General features: G+C 40.0%; 1 long non-coding RNA gene across 1 annotated transcript; it reads right to left on the minus strand.

Annotated features, from left to right (window-relative positions):
* Positions 1 to 12,075: 12,075 nt before the first annotated feature.
* LOC137083841 (uncharacterized) lies at positions 12,076 to 13,315 on the minus strand. The gene is made up of 4 exons (XR_010906620.1): positions 13,272 to 13,315; positions 13,110 to 13,194; positions 12,941 to 13,033; positions 12,076 to 12,866 (listed from the first exon to the last, which is right to left on the minus strand). It is a non-coding gene; the product is annotated as an uncharacterized lncRNA (long non-coding RNA).
* Between the last annotated feature and the right edge of the window lie 4,624 nt (positions 13,316 to 17,939).

A 17,939-nucleotide genomic window follows, 5' to 3' on the forward strand; every position in this document is an offset into this window, starting at 1 on the left:
ATCTGGGAAAGGAAAAAAATGAATATAATTAAATGAATCTGATAAATCTGATATCATGCATATGCCTATTTATTCATGGAATATTTAAACAACAAATAAAAACATTTTTATATTTAAACTAAATGTTGTGAATAATAAGTAAATACTATATTACAAGCAAGTATTTTTCACTCAACAATTAGAAAATTAGTTCAGGGTAGGGATCTGATTCAAAATCTAACTTAAAATAAAGCTTTGGGGTTCTGGAATAATTCAATTAAAGACACAAGATACTTTCTTAAGTTCTAATTCTGGAATTTTGTACATTTTATATCTCAAATGCTGGTAATTCAATTTATGAAAACAAAAATGTCTTATATATTAATTATACTGTAATTCATTTTATGTTTATTAGTAAATTAAATTGCAAAAAACAAAAATGCAGTGTACTATTCACCACACTACAAAAAATCTGTAAGTACACTTAACTTAATTTAGTGTGTTTATTCAATTGATTTGTCCAAAGTATTTGTACTGACAAAGTAAAAAAGTTATATATATAAGTTCAAATTCAAAAATTCAAATAAAATCTTATTTGATATGATTAATCATAGTTGTAAACTTTACATATGATATGTTTATTTTACATTACCTATCTGTAGATGTGTCTTTACTAGTAGATATGTTGATCTTCACTCCCTTGGAAAATGAGCAAAGAAATGATTCCTCCTAATCTTTTAAATGTAGAACACAAACCCCTCCAGAACCAGACTGAGAATGAGCACACCCATTCACTGCATATGGAAATACAACTGTGGTCAAGCAAACAAACAAAAAAAGTAAAGCCTTTTTGTAAAGCCTTACATATCTTTTTTGGAAAGGGTTTTAAAAATATTTTTCATTCTTTCATACATATTATGAACCTGTGGACCAGTCATTAAGACACTAACAGTTTACAGACAATATTTAACATTTACATTTAATAATTTAGCAGATGCTTTCATCCAAAGAGACTTATACACAAAAAAGTCTCAGTTACCGTAATTTAACATGATGTATGTAGTATATGTGTGTATGTATGTATATGTGGGTAGGCAAAGTATTCAGAACCACTTATTTTTTTCACTCTTTGTTATATTGAAGCCATTTGATAAAATCATTTCACTTTCCCCAAAAGACTCATGGCTGTATTAGATCAAAAGGGTGCTTCAACTAAATACTGAGCAAAAGGTCTGAACACTTACGACCATGCCATATATCAGTTTTTCTTTTTTAATAAATCTGCAAAAATGTCAACAATTTACAATTCTGTGTTTTTTTCTGTCAATATGTGGTGCTTTGTGTACATTAATGAGAAAAAAAATAAACTTGATGAAAAACAAAAACAAACAGATAAGAAGAGAAGATAAAAAAAAAAAAAAAAAAAAAAAAAAAACTTGTGGTCAACTGGAATGGTGATCCTGGACAGGGCGTCATAAAAATAATTGAATTGTGTTGAAGTAGGCACAAGTTTTTTTCTTGAAAAATTTCTCTACCAACTCTGAAGCCACAAAAGAACGGTTTGCTTTTGTCCACAGTGCAGAACACTTTGAAACAGCACTTTTGCTAATTATTATATATAATAATAATAATTATGAATTGCCCCTTTTAATATATTGAACACAGATTATTTGATATATTTTTCAATATATTTATATAAGATATCGATCATAATTATATGGAAATATATTTTTGTTTCATTATGCTTTGTGTTAATTTATGTCCACACATGAAATTAGCACAGACAAGGATTGCGATTACTGATGATGACAAAGTGGAGGCTAGTTTTGGAAAAGAAAAATGATGTTAATGTTTTTTTAGATCACAGTTTTTCCCATTATATTGTATTATATAGCATATTCTGTATTTTAAAGGCCAATCTGTATTTAAGTTTTAATTACCACTTTGGCCCCAGTTCCAGGAACTTATCTCTTTCCTTCAAAAACTATTTGTATTCCACAAAACTTTTTAACTTCCTGATTCTATCCTCTGATATATCTGATATGTTTGCATAAAAAAAAATTCTTCCTGCACAGTTTACACGAACAAAATCAGTTCCTTGTTTAACTACACTAAACTGTGTTGGCTTTTTACTGAAAACACAAGGAAGCTTATTTGGCAGAATGATGTGCAGATAGGAAGGACCAGGAAAAAAAAAAAAAAAAAAAAAAAAGTAACAAGAGCTTGATTATATTGCTGACCAGAAACAGAAAGGGAATATAACACCTCAATGCTACACCACCCCCGCCGAGGACGAATTATAATTATACATATAAATATATATATAAAAGCTGAAAACTTCCGTGTTAGTCAAAGAAAAGCTTTTATTGACACAGGCCCAGCAAATGCTTGATCTCAGAATATGACAACCCTTGATCTTGATATCATTGTGTGGTGAAGCCTATCCAATGACTCGTGAAGAGCGATAAACATGCCCGAAGATAGCAAGATATTGTGCTGTGCCTGGTTGTGGAAGAAGTCACTGGTCGATACTGGATTTGTAGACATATTGAGATTAAAACACAATTTTGTGCTTTCTATTGGATCCGACAGGAATGGTGCAACACACTTATGTTGGTTAAACATGTTTTTTTTAAATTATATATATATATATATATATATATATATATATATATATATATATATATATATATATATATATATATATATATATATATATATATATATATATATATATATATATATATGTGATAGTATTGCATTGTTACAGACTTTTGATTTTGTGTACGTGTATCAGGGTTAAAAAGGTGTTTCCTCTTGCTACACATTTTCATGTATGGGCCCTTTAATTACACTCCACCCCAGATAATGAACTGGTTCAGGTAGGGTCATTTAGATTCGCGGTGAGTGAGTGCTCCATGATAAAAGTAGTTTGTATTAATTGTATAACCCTCTTATGGACTAATATTAATGTATACATGTGATTTATGTTCATGATATGTTATTGTGGTAATATCAAGTTTGTTCACATCATTAGAATACACTGCACGAGGGTGAATTGCCAGTCTGATCACCGCTGTTTAATGTGTTGTCAACAGGCATATATTTCTCACTGGTGTTGTATAATTTATTATATAAATGTTAGTACAAAATTTAGATTCGCGCCAGCCGAGAGAGTGAATGGCTGCGAATACACTGCACGAGGGTCAATCGCCAATCTGATCACCGGTCTTTAATGTGTTATCAACAGGAAAAAAATCTATTATCAGCGCAAATTGGTGTCCATTGTGAGTTTCTACACAACGCAATGCAGAGAAATAACACAGATAAATACGAGTCTAATAGAACATACCTTAGCACACTATCACACCCTGGAGAATACTTTATTTGTGATGTTGTTGGTTCATTGCGTTTGGGGTCAGACTCAGACATGTATGGGCCAGGGCTCGCAAAGGCCAATGTCCTGGGGCTATGTGTTTTCCAGATGGGCTACCAAAAAATAAGCCCGGCCTGCCGACGGGCGATCTTAAAAAGTTAAATAACATTCCTTTCTTGATCTGCGTTGTTCACTCTCTTGACTTGATATTTAAAGGGTGCGCGCGTGATGCACAATTCGCGCTTATATTCACCAACTGGGCATAGTAAAAACAACAACAACAACAACAACAACAACAACAAAAAAAAACATTCCAATCAATCGCAGGTGGGTGAGAGATAAATCATTGTGTTTGTTTGATAAAGACGTTTGCGAGCCCTGTGAGAGAATCATTCCGGTTGCCACTTTCAAAACAATCTCTTACTTGAACTGACAGGAGAAAGAAACTCATTAAATATGCAAATCTTATAAGTCTACAGTGCTGCACGGCCATTAAAACCAGGATAGAAAATAGCATATTACTTATTCATTTTAAAACTTTTGAATGTAAAACCCACACAGACTTCATAAGTTGACCTCAGACAACAGTATACATACGTGGACAGCACATTTTAGCTCTTATGTCCACAATTGTGTTCACTGCTGAATTGGTGGTGTTATGGACATGTATGGGGGTACTTACACTGCCATCTGGTGGTGTCAGAAGTGTATAACACACTATAGTCAAAATTCAAAATGGCGGCGAACACAAGGGAAGATTCAAGCGGCTCCACACATAAACGTCAACCAGGTAAGAACTTCTGTCATATTTAATGGCTTATTCTGATTTAGATGTTTATAAAATCATTGTATATTTGTCATGACATGCAAATTTGAAAAAAAGTGTAAAACTAGCAACTTTCTTGGTCACTAAACATGATGTTCATGTACAGCTAGTATGCTATTAAACATGCACACATGTAAAACGGGAAAAAAACCTAGCTCTGATGCAGCTAAAAAGCTGTGCATGGTCCCAATTAAATAAATAACAATTAAATAACTTATTACATACATACATACATACATACATACATACTTAAATTAGTTGGGTTAAAAATGTTAAAAATGTAATACGCTACATATAAACATGTGCACATATAAATTAGCTTGCATATTATCCCATTGCAATAAATAATGCAAACCTATTAATTACATAAATTTGTATTTGATTTTAACATGTTTTTATTTCCAGAGCATTTTTCTGTGCAAAGAGAATTGGAGCTATTTGGGTTAATTGATGGAGACAACTCCATGGACATGTATGACAACGATGATCCCATCCTGGATGGCAATTACCAACCATCACCACAGGAGGAAAGCAGCAGTGAGGAAAGTAGTAAAGACGAGGACCCCATTCCTGAGCCCACTGACCACAGCAGAGGATGCAAACATGCAGATAGTGCAGATAATGGTTAGCCAAGACCCAGTAGATATTTGTTTGTTTTATGCAGTTAGGGCCTTAGGGCTATGTGAAGGAAAACTTTAATTTACAAAACTTGTTGACAGGTTCATGAACAGGGAGAGAGACAGGTACAGGCACAGACACACGGACAAGTACAGGTTCATCCCGCACTCTCAGACGTCGCCATCAAAGTCAAGAGATTGAGGCTGATATAGCTCAGAAGATGACTTGGAAGAGCCAACACTAAGACCAAGCCAAACAAAACAAAAAAAAGAAAAAACAAGGTAAAGTCTGAACTTTTTAAAGTCTGAAAAAACTCTGAACAAGGTACTTATTATTATTTTTGGCCTTCACACCTTAAGGGTATATCTTCAAATTTCATATAACTTCTACACTGATTCAAGTATTTTATGCACCAATACACTTCAATTGCTTATATGGGTAAAAATGTAACTTCCTGCAATAAATACAATTTTTTTATTCTGATTCTGGTTGTGCAGGACGTGGACTACGCTGGAAGGCTACTCCATTGACACCAAACCTGGCAGAGTATCTGCATCAGGACGAAACTGATCTAGACTGACATGGCTGGACCCCAATAGGCTATTTTGAACATTACATAGATAGAGATTTGATGATGAAGATATCATTTTTCTCTAAAAGTACATCATATCAAAAGACGATACTTAGTTTTTATTCTAATTAGGTTCCAATAAGCCCAAATAGCAAAGAGAAATAAAAAATGCATGTAAAAAAACAGCTTGGGCCTTAAAATGTGCATAATACAAACACATGGTTAAAAGTTATAATTTCACCTCTATTTATATAGTGCTTTATATAACACTGATTGTTTCAAAGCATCTTTACAATGATAAAAGCCTGTTTTCTCCCAAGGTTTATTTTTCTCTATCATGCCCTGGAGGAGTTTTGGTTCCTTGCCACTGTCGCCTTTGGCTTGGCTTGCTCAGTTGGGGACACTTAAATTATGATCCAAATTATTCAACTAAATATACAAATACAATTAATTAATTAGGTCTTATTTAATTCTATAAACTATAATACAGATCTGCCAACAATGTCCCTCTATGATAAATTAAAACAAGCTGCTAACATCACTTTTTTCTCCAGAACGACTGTACAGCCGAATCAAAGTTTTTGTTGGAATATTGTCCTGTTTAACACTGTGAAGCTGCTTTGAAACAATCATCATTGTAAAAGCGTTATATAAATTCAAATATTCAAATATTCAAAGTATTCAAATATTCATCCAGTTCCTTTTTCTTGAAGAGTGATTCATTTTGCCAGTATGCAGCCAAAGCTGGTTCTTGTCATCTTGCTGATGGCTGTCATGTCTACAAGGCCTTCACAGGGATTTTAAAGTAGACATGGCCTCTGCTGACATTCAAGGCTGCATTTTGGTTGTGTGGGGCAGGTCCACTGATCTGGATATGGACCAGATCCCGCTGCCTATATGGACCAGATCTCGCTGCCTACAGTAACCTCAGAATAAAGAATAGAGCATTATGGGTGTTACAGTCATTGAATGTAAATGGGTCTTATGTCTCTTATTGCAGTGCATTTTGGGATTGCTTGAGTGAACTAGATATTGGTTTTGGAAACCATAAAACTTGTCTTAGCAGGAAGCAACAAGGTATATACAATTTTTGTACTGAATATGTAAATACGTGCTCATATTTACATATATTCATTTTAATAAAAATGTAAATATGTTCAGCACACTTTCTTCTCTATCACAAAATAAACACAGCATAATGACATGTGTGACAAAACAGCCATTAAATGGATAGTTCACCCCAAAATTTTAATAACCCCTTGATTTACTCTCCTTCAAGTTATCCTAGGCTTACATGACATTCTTCTTTCGGACTAATAAAATCCTCTTTTCCGTGAGTTGACTTGTGTAGGGCTGTCTGCCAGAAGTTATTTTAGTCTCTAAAGTTTAAAGTTTAAAAACGTGTCACTTCACTTAAGAAGGCATTTATTAACTTCCAAGAGTCGTGTGGAGCAGTTTTATAAAGGATAGATGCACTTAAATGGACTTCAAAAACAAATCAGCCATTAACTGCCATTATAAATGCCACTGTCGCCATATGTACACCGAGGATGACTTGGCGGTGAGTAAATCATGGACTCATTTTCATTTTTGGTTGAACAATCCCTTAAAAAAAGCATCTGATCATAGCAATGCCAATGTCCATGTTTGCATAAACTCTGCAGTTTGGCACTCCATTTGTGACCCTGGACCATAAAACCAGTCATAAGTCACTCGTATATACGTATATGTGGCAGTAGCACAGTAAATATATATTTAACAAATATATTATTAGTTGTAGTAGTAGTAATATGTGTAGCTAAGGATTATTTTGCACCCTCAGATTCCAGATTTTCAAATAGTTGTAGCCTATCTCAGGCAAATATTGTTCAATCCTAACAAGCCATACATCAATTGAAAGCGAATTTATTCCGCTTTCAGATGATGTATATCTAATATAAAATCTCATTTTCAAAAATCATATATCTCAACAAAATGTGGACAAAAATCCACCATACTGTCACGGAATGGGGAATAAACAGACTGCAGGCAGAGAAGCAGGATCCAAATGCAGGGGAAATTTAATAACAAAAACAATCAAAAACCAGGAACAAAATAACACTGAGCAAACTAAAAGAAAACACAGGGAACAGAGAACTGAGAATACCTGCATAACAGCATACAATAGCCGCGTTTCCATTACAGTGCAGGTGAGACAAATTCAGAGGAGACACCATTTGACACGGTCTCAGCAGACACTCCAGGATGTGTTGGTCATGTTTAGACGCAGGTTCACCATCCGATCCGGACACGGCCTGGATCCGGCCGACTGCAGTAAAGCTCGGGATAAACAGAGAGACTAACATTAGTGTAGATGCCACTCTTTTTATGATGTAACGAGTACATCAGGTGTTTTGGGAAGTGTTCCGGCTGACCTAGTTAATAATGCAGCCTAACAATCAGTCAATTAATTTGAATAATATAAGTTAAAAATGTTCTATGTCTATGCCATAGTAAAGAGATGTGTTTTTAGTCTTGATTTAAATTGACAGAGTGTGTCTGCTTCCCGAACAATGCTAGGAAGACTATTCCAAAGTTTAGGTGCTAAATAGGAAAAGGATCGACCGCCTTCAGTTGATTTAGATATTCTAGGTATTATCAACTGGACAGAGTTTTGAGACCGCAATAGACGTGATGGAGTATAATGTGTTGAGCTCGCTTAAGTTTAATAGAGAGCCAGTGCAGTGTTGACAGAACTGGACTAATATGATCGTACTTCCTGGTTCTAGTAAGAACTCGACCTGCAGCGTTTTGGATCAGTTGGAGTTTGTTTATTAAGTGAGCAGGGCAACCACCCAGTAGAGCATTAGAATAATCTAGCCTTGAGCTCATGAACGCATGTACTAACTGTTCAGCATTTTGCATTGAAAGCATGTGCCATAATTTAGATATATTTTTAAGATAGTAGAAGGCAGTTTTACAGATGCTAGAACCGTGGGTTTCAAATGAAAGATTGGTATCAAAGAGCACACCCAGGTTCCTCACTGACGACGAGGGCTTGACAGAGCAGTCATCAAGTGTTAGACAGTGTTCTAGGTTACTACTTGTGGAGCTTTTCTGTCCAATAATTAAAAATTCAGTTTTATCTGAATTGAGTTGCAGGAAATTACTATTCATCCAATTTTTATATATCAGCTATGCATTGCGTTAATCGTGTGAATTGGTAAGTTTCGTCAGGGTGTGAAGAAATAAAGAGTTGAGTATCGTCAGCATAACAATGAAAACTAACACCATGCTAATGATATCTCCCAGTGGTAGCATATACAGGGTGAAAAGCAACGGTCCTAACACTGATCCTTGCTGTACTCCATACTGAACTTTTGATCGGTGTGACATCTCTTTATTTACTGCTACAAACTGATAACGGTCAGATAAGTACGATTTAAACCATGCCAATGCAGTTCCACTAATGCCAACATAATTTTCGATTCTATTCAAAAGAATATTGTGATCGATAGTATTGAATGCAGCGCTAAGGTCGAGTAAGACTAATAGAGAGATACAACCACGATTAGATGTTAAGAGTAAATAATTTGTAACTATAATTAGAGCAGTCTCAGTACTATGATACGGTCTAAATACTGACTGGAAATCCTCACATATACCATTTCTTTCTAAAAAGGAACATAATTGTGAAGACACAGCCTTTTCTAGTATTTTTGATAGAAACGGTAGATTCAAGATTGACCTGTAATTGACTAATTCTTAAGGATCAAGTTGCGTTTTTTTAATAAGTGGTTTAATTATAGCCAACTTAAAAGTTTTCGGTACATATCCTAATGTCAAAGATAAATTAATAATACTAAGCAGAGGATCTATGACCTCTGGAAGCATTTCTTTTAATAGCCTAGTCGGTATAGGGTCAAGCATACATGTTGTTGATTTTGATGATTTAACAAGTTGAGCCAATTCTTCTCCTCCTATAGTAGTTAATGAGTGTAATTTTTCCTCAATGACACTACAATGTTCTGTCTGAAGTGATACTGTAGTAGACGGCTGAATGGTTATAATTTTATTCCTAATATTATCAATCTTACTAGTAAAGAAGCTCATAAATTCATAACTGCTGCTGTTTACAAATGCCAGAAGTTGAAGCTTTATTTTTGGTTAATTTAGCCACTGTATCGAATAAATATCTAGGGTTGTTTTCTTCTACAAAAGTTGAGAAATAAGCAGATCTAGCAGTTTTGGTCTTTCCTCAGTTATGCCCTTTCTGTATGCAATCATGCTCTCTTTCCACAAATTGCGAAAAACCTCCAGTTTTGTTTTCTTCCAGCTGCACTCCATTTTTTTGACTGCTGTTTTAAGAGTGTGCTAGTTGTACCACGCCGTTGGATTATTTGCTTTAATCTTCTTTAAGCGCCGGGGAGCAGCTATGTCTAAAGTGCTAGTAAAGAGAGAGTCAATAGTTTCTTTTGCAACATCAAGTTCCTCTTGGCTATCTGTAATGCTGAGGAGATGGAACTGATGAGGAAGATTATGTACAAAGCAATCTTTAGTCGCAGCGGTTATCGACCTGCCATATTTGAAGCGAGGGGATGGCTTTGCAGCCTTAGGTAAATTAAGTATACATGATATTAGGTAATGATCTGAGATGTGGAGTGCTTGCTGCAGTAGTGGACGAGGATGGGATGAAGGCTGGTTGTCCCGCTGGGAAAAATTAAACATAGTAATGCGTATTGTTTCATACAACACCCGGGGGTTGCGAGTAAGACATACTGCTGCTGATAAATCAAAACGTCTGGTTGTGGATACAGTGCTGGATGAGTGTGACATTCTGTGCCTGCAAGAAACCTGGCTGGCGAAACAAGATCTGGATAAGCTTAACACTGTACATATTAAGTACCTCAGTACAAAGTTGGTTCGAGGTAGGATAGCTGGTGGTGTAGCTATATTGTGGAATATCAAATATGACTCAATGGTGAATGTGGTGCGCCTAAATGTTGACTGGGCCATAGGGCTAGAATGTAATTTTAATGAAAGGAAATGTATTGTTTTAAATGTTTATACACCGTTTGAATCTTATGAGCATGAGGATGAATTTTTGAACAGGTTAGCCTTTATTCAGTCATTTATTAAGGATGACTGCTCAACTTGTGTTTATGTTATGGGAGATTTTAATGCTGACATGTCAGATAGCAAATCTTTATTTGCAGCACGTTTGCAGCAGTTTTGTAATGAGTCTAAATTAATTCTATCAAGTGTAGCTATGTTGCCTGACACAAGTTTCACCTATGTTAGTGAAGCGTGGAATACAACATCTTGGTTAGACCATATTGTGACCACAGCTGATGCCCATGCCTCATTGGTAAATGTGGAAATTTGCTATGAACTTGCCACCTCTGATCATATACCAATTGTTGCTCTGTTTTTTTTATTTATTTTTTTATTTTTATTTTTTATTATGCAAACAGACAAGTACAATATTTACAAAAGAGAATTTAGATGCAAAATACAAATACAAAGGGCAACAAAACATAACATGCTCTGTTAAATGTTGAGAATGTCCCCCTGCTGTCCAGAAATAATAATGATACTTCTGTATGTAAACTGGACTGGTCAAAACTGAGTAAGGAGGTGGTGGCTGAATATTCATTGTGAACAGAAAATCTTTTAAATAATATTGCTGTGCCTCATGAGGCTTTAATGTGCACAGATATGAATTGTAAGGATGTGCAACATGTTGAAAAAATCTGTGCCATGTATGATTGTATTGTGAAATGTCTTAATGTTTCTAGTGAGCCCCTTTGTAAAAGTAAATCTAAGGCATTTAACATTAGACCTGGGTGGAAAGAGTTTGTGGCTGAGAAGTATGCTGAAGCAAGAGAGGCATTTAGACTTTGGACAGAGGCAAGTAAGCCTAGACATGGGGTGCTGCTAGATATGAAAAAACGGGATAAGAAAAATGAAAATACAATGAGAGCAGACTCGCTAGCCAGAAAGCTACAGAATAATAACCTTATTGACTTTTGGCAAGAGGTCAAAGTAATGAATTCCAATAAGATATCATTACCGGCTGATATTGAAGGTATTAGTAGTTCAGAAAAAAATAGCTGAGCTTTGGCGTGAGCACTATTGTGGCCTGTTTAATTGTGTTAAAAGTAACCCAGTTAATCTCGATCATGAACAAATATTGTACATTTTTCAGTAGATGTGTTAGTTACTGCAATGGATATTCATGGTGCCATTAATATGTTGGAGAACAACAAAGCCTGTGGCATGGACTGTATTACTGCAGAACATCTAAAGTATGCCAGCCATAAGCTCTGTCCTTTGCTCTCTATGTGTTTTAATGGTTGCCTGGTTCATGGTGTGTTGCCTAATGCTATAATGTCTGTAATGTTATTGCCTGTGCTAAAAGACAAAGCTGGTAAACTTAACAGTATCGACAATTACCGTCCTATTGCATTAGCCAGTATCTTGTCTAAAGTACTGGAGAGAATACTGTTAACAAAGCTTGAAATGTATGTCCTTACTACTGACAATCAGTTTGGGTTCAAAATAAAGCATGTGTGGCAGGAGCAGTGTAAATTTATGTCAACTAATAAGAAGATCCGACTACGCCACCCCAAGGAATAACCCCAGGGAAAATACTTAAAACCACTTAATAATGAAGTAAAGCACACAAGTTCGATTCCCTCATAAAAAGCAAGCAAGAGACGTGAGTAAAGTACAAAAATACCACAATTGTTTATTACAAAAAGAGTTTAAAATTTAAGCACAAAACATGCAGGTCCCCACTTCAAAGAAAAGAAAACAAAATACAAAAAAAATAAAGAAACAGCTTAAATAATAATCATATACATGTAAACAAAACAAATACCAGCAGGGCTGAGGCTCCCAATGGCGGGAATCAATGGAGATGGTGGTTCTACAAGAGCACACTTCCACGCACGCACACACACCCGTGCACTCTAGTCACACTAGCAAAAACTCTAAGGTGTACACCGCACACGATGAAGAACCACCACCACAAGGAAGAACCATCCACCCATGGGACCTCAGCTCCTGCAGTAAAAAAAAAATGAAAACACATTAAAAATAAACTTTAGACAAAAATATGAATCAAAACTAATGCAGCCGCTCCTCACATAAAATGGTAGAAAAGCAGGGAGAACATGGAAGAGCAACAATGACCTTATTATCAAAGAGTTTAATCACAGGAATGGATTATTATAGCAATACTCAACAAGATACACACATTGAGCTGCATCAGAAACAATGAAAAATCAAAAACAAAGAAAACCAGAGGACTGGTTGACCTCTTCTAAAAACGAAGAGAGCTACCCAGGCCTCCCAAACAAACCAAAAAGCAGGGTACCAATACAACAAATCAGACAAGCAGTCCCCCTTTAGTTAGCATAGTTTAAGATTCGTCTGCGCAACCGGATACAGTAGCGCATTAACAGCGCGGCGACGACAGCACACTATTACAGCGTAAAACGAGAGGGAGCATCCTGCAGCAGAAAAAAAAAGATGTTAATAATCAATATAATCCCCACTCAATTATAATTACAGTTAAAACACTTACCGTTGAGATCTTACACACACTAAACCACGTTAGAAGAACAGGTTTGTCACAGTCATACCCACTAAAAACACAATGGGGTGCGGGAAATCATACCTATTTTGGTATGCAAAATACACGTTAAATCCACACAACTATACAAATCCCCTCAAACCAGTGGTTTAAAACATACCTGAGAGGTGAACAGACAGACTCGGCAGACACAAAGGACTCAGATTTCAGCTAGCCGCACGACAAAACACCAGCACTCAGTTACACTACAGCAAAGGCGATTTAAAAGTTGTACACATCAACAATTTCCAGGATATTTCCTATCAGAACATAGCACGCTTACCTCCAGACATTGACGAAACAGCACAACAAAGGGGAAAAATGGACGTGACGCATCCCAGGTAACAACCAATCAGCCTTTAAATAGGACAATACTGATTGCTGATTGGTGGGCACTGCTGTCAATCACCTAATCCTGTTACACATGGAACTAACCTGTGTATCTATGCTCTTAAAGAGATTGTTTCTAGGTACACAAGCCTGAATACTTCTATATTCTTGTGTTTCATTGATGCGTCAAAGGCATTTGATAGAATAAACCATGAACGATTGTTTGTGAAGTTATTAGATAGAGGTGCCCCTACATTTTTAGTGAGAATTTTAGTGTTTTGGTATGCCCATCAAACGTTTATGGTTAAATGGGATAATGTTGTATCTGCTCCATTTCATGTTAGCAATAGTCAGTCCCTTGAAAAGTTGTTATAGATACACTTCCAGGTTAAGACGACATTGGTGCAATAGCTTGAATATTCTTTTGTCTGTGTAGCTGGTATATTCTGTATATTTTATTTTATGTATTTGTTGTATTGTCTTTGTATTTTATTGTACTGTTTGATGTGGTATATGGACCTGTGTCTGCAATAAAGTTTATAATGTCATCGCTCTGCGGCAGAATTTTAACGGTATCAACATTTATTCCATGTGACATTATTAGATCTAAAGTCTGATTAAGGCGATGAGTGGGTCTCGATATGTGTTGTATAACTCCAATTTAGTCCAATTTAGAGTTTAGAATGTCTCTAAATGCCAATCTCAATGCGCCTTTTTCATTGTCTACATAGATATTAAAATCACCAACAATTAGTACTTTAACTGCAGCCAGTACTAACTCTGATAGAAAACGTCTCAGGTTACGTATGTAACCCTAGTTCCCTGAGGGAACGAGATGCTGCGTCGAAACGCTGTGAGAACGCCTCTGCGTTAATGCGTCGTGAAGCGCCTGTAGAACCATTCCATCGGAAAAAAGATCGATCGTCGGCGTGATGACGTCATCGACCGGAAGCTATAAAACGTCCGTGAAAACAAACAGGAACTAACTTCTGATAAAGCCTGAAGTAAGTGATCACGGACACGCCGGGAGTATGGCAGAGCGACGCAGCGTCTCGTTCCCTCAGGGAACTAGGGTTACATACGTAACCTGAGACGTTCCCTTTCGGGGAACTCGAGCTGCGTCGAAACGCTGTGAGAACGCTTATACCCACATCGCCATAGGACCAAGTGTCTCGTATGTGTGAAGCCGAAGCGCACACGGTTACGAGAGTACCTGTGCCCCAACTGTAGATGCCAGGTCTAGTTCATAGAACCTGACGAAGGTTAAAGGAGACGACCATCCGGCCGCGTTACAAATATCGTGGAGGGAAGCCCCCGACACAAGTCCTTTTGAAGCAGCCATACCCCTGGTTGAATGCGCCCGGACAGCCAGTGGAGACTGCTGCCCGGCCGCCTCATAAGCAAGTGAGATGGCCTCGACCACCCACTTGCTCATCCTCTGCTTAGATACTGGGGCCCCTTTCTTAGGGGGCCCGAAACAGACAAACAGCTGATCAGTTTTCCTCCACAGGGCAGCTCTGTGGACATAAGTATCTAACGCCCTGACAGGGCACAGCAGATTCAATCTTTCCTGGTCTGACGTCGTGAAAGGAGGAGGACAGAACGCCTGAAGAGTGATGGGGCCCCGTGGGCTCGTAGGAACCTTGGGGACATAACCCGGCCTGGGATGCAGAAATGCTTTCACCATCCCAGGCGCAAACTCTAAACATGAGGGCCCTACAGACAGGGACTGAATATCTCCTATTCTCTTTAGAGATGAAATAGCCAACAAAAATACCGTCTTGAGGGTAAGGAACTTATCCGAAACCTCCTCCAAGGGTTCGAATGGAGGCTCGGACAAGCCCCGTAAAACAATGGCTAAGTCCCATGCTGGGACCCTCGAGTGCATCACCGGCCTCAACCTTAAAGTGCCACAGAGGAAACGTGTAATCAGAGGGTGTCTTCCCAAAGACACTCCACCGAAAGGGACGTGGAAGGCACCCAAGGCCGCCACGTACACCTTTATTGTGGAGGGGGTCAACCCTGCCGAGAACCTTGCCTGCAGAAACTCCAGCACTGTACCAACCGGGCAGTTAACTGGGTCCCACTGGCGTTCTCTGCACCATGCTGAGAAAAGTTTCCATTTCAGAGCGTACAGTTTCCTCGTGGACGGAGCTCTGGAGTGAAGGATGGTCTCTACGACCTCGGCCGAGAGACCTTCCTCTATGAGCCTAGCCCCCTCAGAGGCCAGGCCCACAGTTTCCACATCTCCGGGCGTGGGTGCAGGAATCTCCCGCCCGCCTGAGAGAGTAGATCCCTCCTGGTCGGAATCTCCATCGGAGAGCCTTCCAGGAGAGATATCAGGTCCGAGAACCATACTCGTGTCGGCCAGTACGGAGCCACTAGAAGTACCTGGGCCCCGTCCCAGCGTACCCTCTCCAGAACTCCTGGAAGCAGGACAATCGGGGGAAGGCGTACAGAGGTAGCCTCGGCCACTCCTGTACCATGGCATCCAGCCCCAGCGGGATGGGTCAGAGAAAACCACTGCGGGCAGTGGGAATTCACCGCCGAAGCAAATAGGTCTATTTCCGCTTTCCCATAAACCTTCCATAGGAGCTCCACCACCTCTGGGTGGAGTCTCCATTCCCCGGGCCTCGGCCCCTGTCTCGACAGGCTGTCTGCTTCCTGATTTAGGACCCCGGGGATATATACTGCCCTGATTGACAGCAATTTCCCCTGGGCCCACAGGAGGATCCGATGTGCCAATTTGTCCAAAGGACGGGACCTCAGACCCCCCTGGTGATTTATGTAGGCGACCACCGACGTGTTGTCTGTCCTGACTAACACATGGTGGCCCCTGAGGTCAGGCAGGAACTGTTTCAATGCAAGAAACACTGCGAGCATCTCTAGCCGATTTATGTGCCAGTGCCGCTGATGTTCCTGCCATAGACCCTGGGACGAGCGACCACTCATGGTCGCCCCCCAGCCCGTGAGAGAGGCGTCTGTCGTTAGCGTTACGCAACGAACATGAGCCCCCAACACGGGACCCTGAGATAAAAACCCCGGGTTTTTCCACATGACCAGAGCACGTAGGCATCGCCGCGTGACTTTGATCGTGCGGAGCGGATTTCCCCTCGGGGAGAACCCTTTCGTTTTGAGCCACCACTGCAGTGGCCTCATGTACAGTAGGCCAAAAGGTATCACGTTGGACGCTGCTGCCATGAGACCTAACAGTTTCTGGAACTGTTTCACAGTGACGGCCCGGCCTAGCTTCTGTTCTTTGACGGCTGCCAGGACCGATGCTATGCGTGTTGGCGATAATTGCGCCCGCATAATTACCGAATCCCAGTTCACACCTAGAAAAGTGGTTCTCTGAGCCGGAGAAAGCACACTCTTCTTGGCGTTCAGCCTCAACCCCAACTTCGACATGTGGGCGAGAACAGCATCTCGATGCTGAACCGCCATCTGTTCTGTATTCGCTAGAATCAGCCAGTCGTCGATATAGTTCAGTATGCGGATGCCCTGTAGACGCAGCGGCGCCAGAGCTGCATCCACACACTTGGTGAACGTGCGGGGGTGACAGTGCTAGACCGAAGTGAAGTACACGATATTGGTATGCCTCTCCCCCGAAGGCAAACCTCAGGAACTTCCTGTGATGGATGGATGGAAACATGAAAATACGCATCTTTGAGGTCTATGGTGACAAACCAATCCTCCGATTTGACCTGCGCTACAATCTGTCTGAGTGTAAGCATCTTGAATTTGAGCTTGGCCACCGAGCGATTCAATAGCCGCAGATCTAATATCGGGCGTAAGCCCCCATCCTTCTTCGGCACGATGAAGTAACGGCTGTAAAAGCCAGACTCCCTGCTGGGAGGGGGAACCCTCTCTATAGCCCCTTTTTGCAGGAGTGTCTCTACTTCCTGTGCCATTACCAGAGCCTGCTCCGGGCCCACCTCTGTAGGTAGGACACCGCAGAAAGGAGGTGGCCGACTTCTGAACTGAATGGCGTACCCCTTTTCTATTATCTGCAGGACCCAATGAGATATATTTGATAGACGTTTCCACTCGTCTAGAAAATCTACTAAGGGAACCAGCCTCTCGAGGCTGGCCTCTGGTGTATTTTGAGCAACAAGCACAGTGCCCTGAAGCGGCGGACCGGCAGGGAACGACTGACTTGACTGCTCGGGGGCCCCCCGAAGGGGGTGCGGACCACCCTCGGGTGGCCCGCGGAGACCGACTGCGCCCCGGCATTGCGGCGGGGTTGGCAGCGCGGCCCCCCGAGGGTGCCGTAGGGAAGCGGGTACCGTTGGCAGGGGTAAACACTGCTTCCCTACGGGGGGAACCACCCTCAGCGTCCTGGCGCTTCTGGCGTCAGGAACGCTTCGACGAGGCCTTCTTGGCGATCAGGACTGTCCGCAGATCAGCCCTGCCCCTCGAAGGCCTCGCCTGAGAGCGCCGCCCCTCGTCCCCGCGCTGAGGGGGAGCTCGAGCGGCGACGCTCTGCTTTTGTTGCGCCCTGTGAGCGGAGCTCGTACTCGGCTTGGGCTGCCTGATGTCAGCGGCAGCCCCAGGGACCTGGACCCGGAGAGGGAGAAACTGCTTTAGCGCCGCAGCTTGCTTCTTTGACTCCTGGAACCTC

Source organism: Pseudorasbora parva, chromosome 7 (genome assembly GCF_024679245.1).
Source record: "Pseudorasbora parva isolate DD20220531a chromosome 7, ASM2467924v1, whole genome shotgun sequence".
NCBI lineage: Eukaryota > Metazoa > Chordata > Actinopteri > Cypriniformes > Gobionidae > Pseudorasbora > Pseudorasbora parva.